A 13,440-nucleotide genomic window follows, 5' to 3' on the forward strand; every position below is an offset into this window, starting at 1 on the left:
CCCCGGCCCTCTGCTCTCCATAGGGCAAAGCGGGGCTGGGCTGCTCCTGGATCCCTGGGCCCTGCTGCTTTGCTGGGGGTCTCCGTCGCCCGAAACCCACTACCCACGGGTTCTCCTTCGTGGGGAGGCAGGATTCGCAGCGAGGAGTCCTTCTGCACCCAGGCCCCAGCCATGCCCCCTGAGCCAGCTCGGCCGCTCAGCGCTAAGGACCCGTCGCAGCGATGGCCCAAAACGAGCTTCTGGGAGCTGCATTCTGCAAAGCGAAACTCTCCTCGGGCAGCAAACCCCGGCCCCAACGTGCCTCGGCTCAGGAAAGCAACGCTATCCGTTTTCGCCCCCGGCCCTCCGCTCTCCATAAGGCAAAGCGGGGCTGGGCTGCCCCTGGCTCCCTGGGCCTTGCTGTTTGCTGGGTGTCTCCGGCGCCCGAAACCCACTCCCCACGGGTTCTCCTTCGTGGGCAAGTAGGATTGGGCGTGCGAAGTCCTTCTGCGCCCAGACCCCAGCCATAACCCCTGAGCCAGCTCGGCCGCTCAGCGCAGAGGCCCCTTCGCAGCGACGGCCCAAAACGAGCTTCTGGGAGCTGCATTCTGCAAAGGGAAACTCTCTTCCAGCAGCAAACCACATCCCAAACGCGCCTTGGCTCAGGAAAGCAGCGCAATCCGTTTTCACCCCCGGCCATGCGCTGTCCATAGGGCAAAGCAGGGCTGGGCTGCCCCTGGCTCCCTGAACCCTGTTGCTTTACTGGGGGTCTCCGGGGCCCGAATCCCACTCCCCACTGGTTCTCCTTCGTGGGGACGCAGGATTGGGCGCGCGAAGGCCTTCTGCGCCCAGGCCCCAGCCTTGCCCACTGAGCCAGCTCCGCCGCCCATTGCCGAGGCCCCGTCGCACCGACTGCCCAAAATGAGCTTCTGGTAGCTACATTCTGCAAAGGGAAACTCTCCTCTGGTAGCAAACCACAGCCCCAACGCGCCTCGGCTCAGGATAGCAACGCTATCCGATTTCGCGCCCGGCCCTCCGCTCTCCATAGGGCGAAGCTGAGCTGGGCTGACCCTGGCTCCCTGGGCCCTGCTGCCTTGCTGTGGTTTTCTGGCACCCGAATCCCACTCCCCACGGGTTCTCCTTCGTGGGGAAGCAGGATTGGGCGCTCGAAGGCCTTCTGAGCCCAGGCCCCAGCCAGGCCCCCTGAGCCAGCTCGGCCGCTCAGCGCCGAGGCCCCGCCGCACCGACTGCCCAAAGGGAACTTCTGGGAGCTGCATTCTGCAAAGGGAAACTCTCCTTGGGCAGCACACCACAGCCTCACCGTGCCCCGGCTCAGGAAAGCAACGCTATCCGTTTTCGCCCCCGGCCCTCCGCTCTCCATAGGGCAAAGCGGGGCTCCGCTGCACCTGGATCCCTGGGCCCTGCTGTTTGCTGGGTGTCTCCGGTGCCCGAAACCCCCTCCCCACGGGATCTCCTTCGTGGGTAAGCAGGATTCGGAGCGAGGAGTCCTTCTGCGCCCAGGCCCCAGCCATGCCCCCTGAGCCAGCTCAGCCGCTCAGTGCCGAGGCCCCATCGCAACGGCGAACCAAAACGAGCTTCTGGGAGCTGCATTCTGCAAAGGGAAACTCTCTTCAGGCAGAAAACCACAGCCCCTACGCGCCTCGGCTCAGGAAAGCAGCGAAAGCTGCCTTCGCCCCAGGCCCTGCGCTCTCCATAGGGCAAAGCGAGGCTGGGCTGCCCCTGGCTCCCTGGGCCCTGCTGTTTGCTGGGCTCTCCGGCGCCCGAAACACACTCTACATGGTTTCTCCTTCGTGGGGAAGCAGGATTGGTCGTGCGAAGGCCTTCTGCGCCCAGGCCTAAGCCATACCCCCTGAGCCAGCTCCGCTGATCAGTGCTGAGGCCCCGGCGCAGCAACGGCCCAAAACGAGCTTCTGGGAGCTGCATTCTGTAAAGGGAAACTCTCTTCTGGCCGCAAACCACAGCCCCAACGCGCCTTGGCTCAGGAAAGGGGTGCAAGACGTTTCCCCCCCCTCCGGCCCTGCGCTCTCCATAGGGCGATGCGGGGCTGGGCTGCCCCTGGATCCCTGGGCCCTGCTCCTTTGCTGGGGTTATCCGGCGCCCGAAACCCACTCCCCACAGGTTCTCCTTCGTGGGGAAGCAGGATTGGGCGCGCGAAGGCCTTCTGCGCCCAGTCCCCAGCCATGCCCCCTGAGCCAGCTCGGCCACGCAGCGCCGAGGCCTCGTCGCTCCAACGGCAAAAAATGAGCTTCTGGGAGCTGCATTCTGCAAAGGGAAACTCTCCTTAGGCAGGAAACCACAGCAACACCGTGCCTCCACGCAGAAAATCAACACAAGCTATTTTCAGCCCCGGCCCTCCGCTCTCAGTAGGGCAAAGCGGGGCTGGGCTGCCCCTGGATCCCTGGGCCCTGCTGCTTTGCTGGGAGTCTCTGGCGCCCGAAGCCCACTCCCCACTGGTTCTCCTTCTTTGGGAAGCAGGATTGGGCGCCCAAAAGCCTTCTGCGCCCAGGCCCCAGCCATGCCCCCTTAGCCAGCTTGGCTGCTCAGCGCCTAGGCCCTGTCGCACCGACTGCCCAAAACGAGCTTCTGGGAGCTGCATTCTGCAAAGCGAAATTCTGCTTGGGCAGCAAACCCCAGCCCCAACGCGCCTCGGCTCAGGAAAGCAACGCTATCCGTTTTCGCCCCCGGCCCTCCGCTCTCCATAGGGCAAAGCGGGGCTGGGCTGCCCCTGGCTCCCTGGGCCCTGCTGTTTGCTGGGTGTTTCCGGCGCCCGAAACACACTCCCCACGGGATCTCCTTCGTGGGCAAGTAGGATTGGGCGTGCGAAGGCCTTCTTCGCCCAGACCCCAGCCATGCCCCCTGAGCCAGATCGGACGCTCTGCGCCAAAGCCCCGTCGCACCAACGGCCCTAAACGAGCTTCTGGCAGCTGCATTCTGCAAAGGGAAACTCTCCTCGGGCAGCAAACCACAGCCTCACCGTGCGTCGGCACAGGAAATCAACACAAGCTGTTTTCGCCCCCGGCCCTCTGCTCTCCATAGGGCAAAGCGGGGCTGGGCTGCTCCTGGATCCCTGGGCCCTGCTGCTTTGCTGGGGGTCTCCGTCGCCCGAAACCCACTACCCACGGGTTCTCCTTCGTGGGGAGGCAGGATTCGCAGCGAGGAGTCCTTCTGCGCCCAGGCCCCAGCCATGCCCCCTGAGCCAGCTCGGCCGCTCAGTGCCGAGGTCCCGACGCAACTTCGAACCAAAACGAGCTTCTGGGAGCTGCATTCTGCAAAGGGAAACTTTCTTCAGGCAGGAAACCACAGCCCCTATGCGCCTCGGCTCAGGAAAGCAGTGCAAGCCGTTTCCCACCCCCCCGGCACTTCGCTCTCTATAGGGCAAAGCGGGACTGGGCTGCACCTGGATCCCTGGGACCTGCTGCTTTGCTGGGGGTTTCCGGCACCTGAATCACACTGCCCACGGTTTCTCCTTCTTGGGGAAGCAGGACTGGGCGCGCGAAGGCCTTCTGCGCCCAGGCCCCAGCCATGCCCCCTGAGACAGCTCGGCCGTTCAGCGCCGAGTCCCCGTCACACCGACTACCCAGAATGAGCTTCTGGGAGCTGCATTCTGCAAAGCAAAACTCTGCTGGGGCAGCAAACCACAGCCCCAACGCGCCTCGGCTCAGGAAAGCAACGCTATCCGTTTTCGCGCCCGGCCCTCCGTTCTCAATAGGGCGAAGCTGAGCTGGGCTGCCCCTGGCTCCCAGGGCCCTACTGCTTTGCTGGGGGTCTCCGGCACACGAAGCCCACTCCCCACTGGTTCTCCTTCGTGGGGAAGCAGGATTGGGTGCGCGAAGGCCTTGTGCGCCCAGGCCCAAGCCTTGCCCACTGAGCCAGCTCGGCCACCCAGTGCCGAGGCCCTGTCGCACCGACTGCCCAAAATGAGCTTCTGGTAGCTGCATTCTGCAAAGGGAACCTCTCCTCCGGCAGCAAACCACAGCCCCAACGTGCCTCGGCTCAGGAAAGCAACGCTCTCCGTTTTCGCGCCCGGCCCTCTGCTCTCCATAGGGCGAAGCTGAGCTGGGCTGCCCCTGGATCCCTGGGCCCTGCTACCTTGCTGCGGTTTTCTGGCACCCGAATCCCACTCCCCACGGGTTCTCCTTCGTGGGGAAGCAGGATTGGGCGCGCGAAGGCCTTCTGCGCCCAGGCCCCAGCCATGCCCCCTAAGCCAGCTAGGCCCCTCAGCACCGAGGCCCCGTCGCAGCGATGGCCCAAAACGAGCTTCTGGCAGCTGCATTCTGCAAAGGGAAACTCTCCTTGGCAGCAAACCACAGCCCCAACACGCCTCCACTCAGGAAAGCAACGCTATCCGTTTTTGCCCCGGCCCTCCGATCTCCCTATGGCGAAGCTGAGCTGGGCCGCCCCTGGATCCCGGGCCCTGCTGCTTTGCTGGGGGTTTCCGGCACCGGAATCACACTGCCCACGGGTTCTCCTTCGTGGGGAAGCAGGATTGGGTGCGCGAAGGCCTTCTGCGCCCAGGCCCCAGCCATGCACCATGAGCCAGCTCGGGCGCTCAGTGCCGAGGCCCCGTCACAGTGACGACCCAAAACGAGCTTCTGGGAGCTGCATTCTGCAAAGGGAAACACTCCTTCGGCAGCAAACCACAGCCTCACCGTGCCTCGGCGCAGGAAATCAACAGAAGCTGTTTTCGCCCCCGGCCCTCCGCTATCAATAGGGCTAGCTGAGCTGGGCTGCCCCTGGATCCCTGGGCCCTGCTGCTTTGCTGGGGGTTTCCGTCACCTGAATCACACTGCCCACGGGTTCTCCTTCGTGGGGAAGCAGGATTGGGTGCGCGAAGGCCTTCTGCGCCCAGGCCCCAGCCATGCCCCCTGAGCCAGCTCGGCTGCTCAGCGCCGAGGCCCCGTGGCAGCGACGGCCCAAAACGAGCTTCTGGGAACTGCATTCTGCAAAGGGAAACTCTCCTCCGGCAGCAAACCACAGCCTCACCGTGCATTGGCACAGGAAATCAACACAAGCTGTTTGCGCCCCCGGCCCTCCTCTCTCCATAGGGCATAGCGGGGCTGGGCCACCCCTGGCTCCGTGGGCCCTGCTGCTTTGCTGGGGGTCTCCGGCGCCCAAATCCCACTCCCCACGGGTTCTCCTTCGTGGGGAATGCAGGATTGGGTGCGCGAAAAGCTTCTGCACCCAGGTCCCAACAATGCCCCTGAGCCAGCTCGGCCGCTCAGCGCCGAGGCCCCGTCGCAGCCACGGCACATAACGAGCTTCTGGGAACTGCATTCTGCAAAGGGAAACTCTCCTCCGGCAGCAAACCACAGCCTCACCGTGCCTCAGCGCAGGTAATCAACACAAGTTGTTTTTACCCCGGCCCTCCGCTATCCATAGGGCAAAGCGGGGCTGGGCTGCCCCTGCATCCCTGGGCCCTGCTGCTTTCCTGGGGGTCTCCGGAGCCTGAAACGCACTCCCCATGGGTTCTCCTTCGCGGGGAATGCAGGATTGGGCGCGCGAAAGCCTCCTGTGCCCAGGCCCCAGCCATGCCCCCTGAGCCAGCTCGGCCACTCAGCTCCGAGGCCCCTTCGCACCGATTGCCCAAAATGAGCTTCTGAGAGCTGCATTCTGCAAAGCGAAACTCTGCTGGGGCAGAAAACCACAGCCCCAACGTGCCTCCGCTCAGGAAAGCAATGCTATCCGTTTTCGCGCCCGGCCCTCCCCTCTCCATAGGGCAAAGCTGAGCTGGGCTGCCCCTGGCTCCCTGGGCCCTGCTGCTTTGCTGGGGGTCTCCGGTGCCCGAAGCCCACTCCCCACTGGTTCTCCTTCGTGGGGAAGCAGGATTGGGTGCGCCAAGGCCCTCTGCCCCCAGGCCGCAGCCATGCCCCCGAGCCACCTCGGCCACTCAACACCGAGGCCCCGTCGCACCGATTGCCCAAAATGAGCTTCTGAGAGCTGCATTCTGCAAAGCGAAACTCTGCTGGGGCAGCAAACCACAGCCCCAACGTGCCTCCGCTCAGGAAAGCAATGCTATCCGTTTTCGCGCCCGGCCCTCCCCTCTCCATAGGGCAAAGCTGAGCTGGGCTGCCCCTGGATCCCTGGGCCCTGCTGCTTTGCTGGGGGTTGCGGCACCCGAATCACACTGCCCACGGGTTCTCCTTGGTGGGGAAGCAGGATTGGGCACGCGAAGGCCTTCTGCGCCCAGACCACAGCCATGCACCCTGAGCCAGCTCGGCCGCTCAGTGCCGAGGCCCCGTCGCAGCGACGGCCCAAAACGAGATTCTGGGAGCTGCATTCTGCAAAGGAAAACACTCCTCGGGCAGCAAAGCACAGCCCCAACTCGCCTCCGCTCAGGAAAGCAACGCTATCCGTTTTCGCCCCCGGCCCTCTGCTCTCCATAGGGCGAAGATGAGCTGGGCTTCCCCTGGATACCTGGGCCTTGCTGCATTGCTGGTGGTTTCCGGCAAACAATTCACACTGCCCACGGGTTCTCCTTCATGGGGAAGCAGGATTGGGCGCGCGAAGGCCTTCTGCGCCCAGGCCCCAGCCATGCCCCCTGAGCCAGCTCGGCCGCTCAGCGTCGAGGCCCCGTCGCAGCGAGGGCCCAAAACGAGCTTCTGGGAGCTGCATTCTGCAAAGGGAAACTCTCCTTGGGCAGCACACCACAGCCTCACCGTGCCTCGCCGCAGGAAATCAACTCAAGCTGTTTTTGCCCCGGCCCTCCGCTCTCCAGAGGGCAAAGCGGGGATGGGCTGCCCCTGGCACCCTGGGCCCTGCAGCTTTGCTGGGGGTTTCCGGCGCCCGAAGCCCACTCCGCACAGGTTCTCCTTCGTGGGGAAGTAGGATTGGGCGTGCAAAGGCCTTCTGCGGCATGGCCCCAGGCATGCCCCCTGAGCCAGCTCGGCCGCTCAGCGCCGAGGCCCCATTGCACCGACTGCCCAAAACGAGCTTCTGGGAGCTGCATTCTGCAAAGCGAAACACTCCTCGGGCAGCAAACCACAGCCCCAACGCGCCTCCCCTCAGGAAAGCAACGCTATCCATTTTCGCCCCCGGCCCTCCGATCTCCTTAGGGCGAACCTGAACTGGGCTGCCCGTGGATCCCTAGGCCCTGCTGCTTTGCTGGAAGTTTCTGGCAGCAGAAACCCACTCCCCACGGCATCTCCTTCTTTGGGAAGCAGAATTGGGCGCGCGAAGTCTTCTGCGCCCAGGCCCCAGCCATGCCCCCTGAGCCAGCTCGGCCGCTCCGCGCCGAGGTCCCGTCGCAGCGACGGCCCAATAAGAGCTTCTGGGAGCTTCATTCTGCAATGGGAAATTCTCCTCGGGCAGCACACCACAGCCCCAACGCGCCTTGGCTCAGGAAAGCAGTGCAAGACGTTTTCACCCCCCGGCCCTGTGCTCCCATAGGGCGATGCGGGGCTGGGCTGCCCCTGGATCCCTGGGCCCTGCTGCTTTGCTGGGGTTCTCCGGAGCCTGAAACCCACTCCCCACGGGTTCTCCTTCGTGGGGAATGCAGGATTGGGTGCGCGAAAGGCTTCTGCGCCCAGGCCTCAGCCATGCCCCCTGAGCCAGCTCAGCCGCACAGTGCCGAAGCCCCGTCGCAGCGACGGCCCAAAAAGAGCTTCTGGGAGTTGGATTCTGCAAAGGGAAACTCTCCTTGTGCAGCAAACCACAGCCTCAGCGTGCCTCGGCGCAGAAAATCAACACAGGCTGTTTTCGCCCCAGGCCTTCGCTCTCCATAGGGCAAAGCGGGGCTGGGCTGCCCCTGGCTCCCTGGGCCCTGCTGCTTTGCTGGGGGTCTCCGGTGCCCGAAGCCCACTCCCCACTGGTTCTCCTTCGTGGGGAAGCAGGATTGGGTGCGCCAAGGCCCTCTGCCCCCAGGCCGCAGCCATGCCCCCGAGCCAGCTCGGCCACTCAACACCGAGGCCCCGTCACACCGACTGCCCAAAATGAGCTTCTGGGAGCTGCATTCTGCAAAGTGAATCTCTGCTGGGGCAGCAAACCACAGCCCCAACGCGCCTCTGCTCAGGAAAGCAATGCTATCCGTTTTCGCTCCTGGCCCTCCCCTCTCCATAGGGCGAAGCTGAGCTGGGCTGCCCCTGGATCCCTGGGCCCTGCTGCTTTGCTGGGGGTTTCTGGCACCCGAATCACACTGCCCACGGGTTCTCCTTCGTGGGGAAGCAGGATTGGGCGCGGGAAGGCCTTCTGCGCCCAGACCACAGCCATGCTCCCTGAGCCAGCTGGGCCGCTTAGCGCCGAGGCCCCTTCGCAGCGACGGCACAAAACGAGCTTCTGGGAGTTGAATTCTGCAATGGGAAACAATCTTTGGGCAGCAAAGCACAGCCCCAACTCGCCTCCGCTCAGGAAAGCAACGCTATCCGTTTTTGCCCCCGGCACTCTGCTCTCCATAGGGCGAAGCTGAGCTGGGCTGCCCCTGGATCCATGGGACCTGCTGCTTTCCTGGGGGTCTCCGGAGCCCGAAATCCACTCCCCACGGGTTCTCCTTCGCGGGGAATGCAGGATTGGGTGGGCGAATGGTTTCTGCGCCCAGGCCCCAGCCATGCCCCCTGAGCCAGCTCGGCCGCTCAGCGCCAAGGCCCCTTCGCAGCGACGGCCCAAAACGAGCTTCTGGGAACTTCATTCTGCAAAGGGAAACTCCTCCGGCAGCAAACCACAGCCTCACCGTGCCTTGGCACAGGAAATCAACACAAGCTGTTTGCGCCCCCGGCCCTCCTCTCTCCATAGGGCATAGCGGGGCTGGGCCACCCCTGGCTCCGTGGGCCCTGATGCTTTGCTGGGGGTCTCCGGCGCCCAAATCCCACTCCCCACGGGTTCTCCTTCGTGGGGAATGCAGGATTGGGAGCGCGAAAAGCTTCTGCACCCAGGTCCCAACAATGCCCCTGAGCCAGCTCGGCCGCTCAGCGCCGAGGCCCCGTCGCAGCCACGGCACATAACGAGCTTCTGGGAACTGCATTCTGCAAAGGGAAACTCTCCTCCGGCAGCAAACCACAGCCTCACCGTGCCTCGGCGCAGGTAATCAACACAAGTTGTTTTTACCCCGGCCCTCCGCTATCCATAGGGCAAAGCGGGGCTGGGCTGCCCCTGCATCCCTGGGCCCTGCTGCTTTCCTGGGGGTCTCCGGAGCCTGAAACGCACTCCCCATGGGTTCTCCTTCGCGGGGAATGCAGGATTGGGCGCGCGAAAGCCTCCTGTGCCCAGGCCCCAGCCATGCCCCCTGAGCCAGCTCGGCCACTCAGCTCCGAGGCCCCTTCGCACCGATTGCCCAAAATGAGCTTCTGAGAGCTGCATTCTGCAAAGCGAAACTCTGCTGGGGCAGAAAACCACAGCCCCAACGTGCCTCCGCTCAGGAAAGCAATGCTATCCGTTTTCGCGCCCGGCCCTCCCCTCTCCATAGGGCAAAGCTGAGCTGGGCTGCCCCTGGATCCCTGGGCCCTGCTGCTTTGCTGGGGGTTGCGGCACCCGAATCACACTGCCCACGGGTTCTCCTTCGTGGGGAAGCAGGATTGGGCACGCGAAGGCCTTCTGCGCCCAGACCACAGCCATGCACCCTGAGCCAGCTCGGCCGCTCAGTGCCGAGGCCCCGTCGCAGCGACGGCCCAAAACGAGATTCTGGGAGCTGCATTCTGCAAAGGAAAACACTCCTCGGGCAGCAAAGCACAGCCCCAACTCGCCTCCGCTCAGGAAAGCAACGCTATCCGTTTTCGCCCCCGGCCCTCCGCTCTCCATAGGGCGAAGATGAGCTGGGCTTCCCCTGGATACCTGGGCCTTGCTGCATTGCTGGTGGTTTCCGGCAAACAATTCACACTGCCCACGGGTTCTCCTTCATGGGGAAGCAGGATTGGGCACGCGAAGGCCTTCTGCGCCCAGGCCCCAGCCATGCCCCCTGAGCCAGCTCGGCCGCTCAGCGTCGAGGCCCCGTCGCAGCGAGGGCCCAAAACGAGCTTCTGGGAGCTGCATTCTGCAAAGGGAAACTCTCCTTGGGCAGCACACCACAGCCTCACCGTGCCTCGCCGCAGGAAATCAACTCAAGCTGTTTTTGCCCCGGCCCTCCGCTCTCCAGAGGGCAAAGCGGGGATGGGCTGCCCCTGGCACCCTGGGCCCTGCAGCTTTGCTGGGGGTTTCCGGCGCCCGAAGCCCACTCCGCACAGGTTCTCCTTCGTGGGGAAGTAGGATTGGGCGTGCGAAGGCCTCTGCGCCATGGCCCCAGCCTTGCCCCCTGAGCCAGCTCGGCCGCTCAGCGCCGAGGCCCCATTGCACCGACTGCCCAAAAGGAGCTTCTGGGAGCTGCATTCTGCAAAGCGAAACACTCCTCGGGCAGCAAACCACAGCCCCAACGCGCCTCCGCTCAGGAAAGCAACGCTATCCATTTTCGCCCCTGGCCCTCCGCTCTCCATAGGGCGAAGCTGAGCTGGGCTGCCCCTGGATCCCTGGGCCCTGCTGCTTTGCTGGGGGTTTCTGGCACCCAAATCACACTCCACAAGGGTTCTCATTCGTGGGGAAGCAGGATTCGGGGCGGGAAGACCTTCTGCGCCTAGGCCCCAGCCATGCACCCTGAGCCAGCTCGGCCGCTCAGCGCCGAGGCCCCGTAGCAATGGCAAATCAAAACGAGCTTCTGGGAGCTGCATTCTGCAAAGGGAAACTCTCCTCGGGCAGCAAACCACAGCCCCAACGCGCCTCCCCTCAGGAAAGCAACGCTATCCGTTTTCGCCCCCGGCCCTCCTCTCTCCATAGGGCGAACCTGAACTGGGCTGAGCGTGGATCCCTAGGCCCTGTTGCGTTGCTGGAAGTTTCTGGCAGCAGAAACCCACTCCCCACGGCTTCTCCTTCTTTGGGAAGCAGAATTGGGCGCGCGAAGGCTTCTGCGCCCAGGCCCCAGCCATGCCCCCCGAGCCAGTTCGGCTGCTCTGTGCCGAGGCCCCGAGGCAACGACGAACCAAAACGAGCTTCTGGGAGCTGCATTCTGCAAAGGGAAACTCTCTTCAGGCAGGAAACGACAGCCCCTAATGGCCTCGGCTCAGGAAAGCGGCGCAAGCCTTTTTCGCCCCCGGCCATCCGCTCTCCATCGGGCAAAGCGGGGCTGGGGTGCACCTGGATCCCTGGGACCTACCGCTTTGCTGGGGGTCTCCGGAGCCCGAAACCCACTCCGCACGGGTTCTCCTTCGTGGGGAAGCAGGATTGGGTGCCCGAAAGGCTTGTGCGCCCAGGCCCCAGCCATGCCCCCTGAGCCAGCTCGGCCACTCAGCTCCGAGGCCCCGTCGCACTGATTGCCCAAAATGAGCTTCTGAGAGCTGCATTCTGCAAAGCGAAACTCTGCTGGGGCAGCAAACCACAGCCCCAACGTGCCTCCGCTCAGGAAAGCAATGCTATCCGTTTTCGCGCCCGGCCCTCCCCTCTCCATAGGGCGAAGCTGAGCTGGGCTGCCCCTGGATCCCTGGGCCCTGCTGCTTTGCTGGGGCTTTCCGGCACCCGAATCACACTGCCCACGGGTTCTCCTCCGTGGGGAAGCAGGATTGGGCGCGCGAAGGCCTTCTGCGCCCAGACCACAGCCATGCCCCCTGATCCAGCTCGGCCGCTCAGCGCCGAGGCCCCGTCGCAGCGACGGCCCAAATCGAGCTTCGGGGAGCTGCATTCTGCAAAGGGAAACACTCCTCGGGCAGCAAAGCACAGCCCCAACTCGCCTCCGCTCAGGAAAGCAACGCTATCCATTTTCGCCCCCGGCACTCTGCTCTTCATAGGGCGAAGCTGAGCTGGGCTGCCCCTGGATCCCTGGGCCCTGCTGCTTTGCTGGGGGTTTCTGGCACCCAAATCACACTCCACAGGGGTTCTCATTCGTGGGGAAGCAGGATTCGGAGCGCGAAGACCTTCTGCGCCTAGGCCCCAGCCATGCCCCCTGAGCCAGCTCTGCCCCTCAGTGCCGAGGCCCCGTCGCAATGGCAAATCAAAACGACCTTCTGGGAGCTGCATTCTGCAAAGGGAAACTCTCCTCGGGCAGCAAGCCACAGCCTCACCGTGCCTTGGCGCAGGAAATCAACACAAGCTGTTTGCGCCCCCGGCCCTCCTCTCTCCATAGGGCAAAGCGGGGCTGGGCCACCCCTGGCTCCCTGGGCCCTGCTGCTTTACTGGGGGTCTCTGGCGCCCAAATCCCACTACCCACGGGTTCTCCTTCGTGGGGAATGCAGGATTGGGTGCGCGAAAGGCTTCTGCGCCCAGGCCCCAGACATGCCCCCTGAGCCAGCTCGGCCACTCAGCTCCGAGGCCCCGTCGCACCGATTGCCCAAAATGAGCTTCTGAGAGCTGCATTCTGCAAAGCGAAACTCTGCTGGGGCAGCAAACCACAGCCCCAACGTGCCTCCGCTCAGGAAAGCAATGCTATCCGTTTTCGCGCCCGGCCCTCCCCTCTCCATAGGGCGAAGCTGAGCTGGGCTGCCCCTGGATCCCTGGGCCCTGCTGCTTTGCTGGGGCTTTCCGGCACCCGAATCACACTGCCCACGGGTTCTCCTTCGTGGGGAAGCAGGATTGGGCGCGCGAAGGCCTTCTGCGCCCAGACCACAGCCATGCACCCTGAGCCAGCTCGGCCGCTCAGCGCCGAGGCCCCGTCGCAGCGACGGCCCAAATCGAGCTTCGGGGAGCTGCATTCTGCAAAGGGAAACACTCCTCGGGCAGCAAAGCACAGCCCCAACTCGCCTCCGCTCAGGAAAGCAACACAAGCTGTTTTCGCCCCCGGCCCTCCGCTCTCCATAGGGCGAAGCTGAGCTGAGCTACCCCTGGCTCCCTGGGCACTGCTGCTTTGCTGGGGGTCTCCAGCGCCCGAAACCCACTCCCCACTGGTTCTCCTTCTTTGGGAAGTAGGATTGGGCGCGCGAAGGTCTTCTGCGCCCAGGCCCCATCCATGCCCCCTGAGCCAGCTAGGCCGCTCAGCGCCGAGGACCCTTCGCAGCGACGGCGCATGACGAGCTTCTGGGATCTTCATTCTGCAAAGGGAAACTCTCCTCCCGCAGCAATCCACAGCCTCACCGTGCCTTGGCGCAGGAAATCAACACAAGCTGTTTGCGCCCCCGGCCCTCCTCTCTCCATAGGGCAAAGCGGGGCTGGGCCACCCCTGGCTCCCTGGGCCCTGCTGCTTTGCTGGGGGTCTCCGGCGCCCAAATCCCACTCCCCACGGGTTCTCCTTCGTGGGGAATGCAGGATTGGGTGCGCGAAAGGCTTCTGCGCCCAGGCCCCAGCCATGCCCCCTGAGCCAGCTCGGCCGCTCAGTGCTGAGGACCCGTGGCAGCTACGGCCCAAAACGAGCTTCTGGGAGCTGCATTCTGCAAAGGGAAACTCTCCTCGGGCAGCAAACCACACCCCCAACGCGCCTTGGCTCAGGAAAGCAGTGCAAGCTGTTTTCCCCCCAGGCCCTGGGCTCTCCATAGGGCGATGCGGGGCTGGTCTGCCCATGGA

The sequence above is a fragment of the Sus scrofa genome, chromosome 2 (assembly GCF_054392235.1).
Source record: "Sus scrofa isolate SSC_HxYL_T2T_F1_AM1 chromosome 2, Sscrofa_HxYL_maternal_Yorkshire_Landrace_v2.0, whole genome shotgun sequence".
Lineage (NCBI taxonomy): Eukaryota > Metazoa > Chordata > Mammalia > Artiodactyla > Suidae > Sus > Sus scrofa.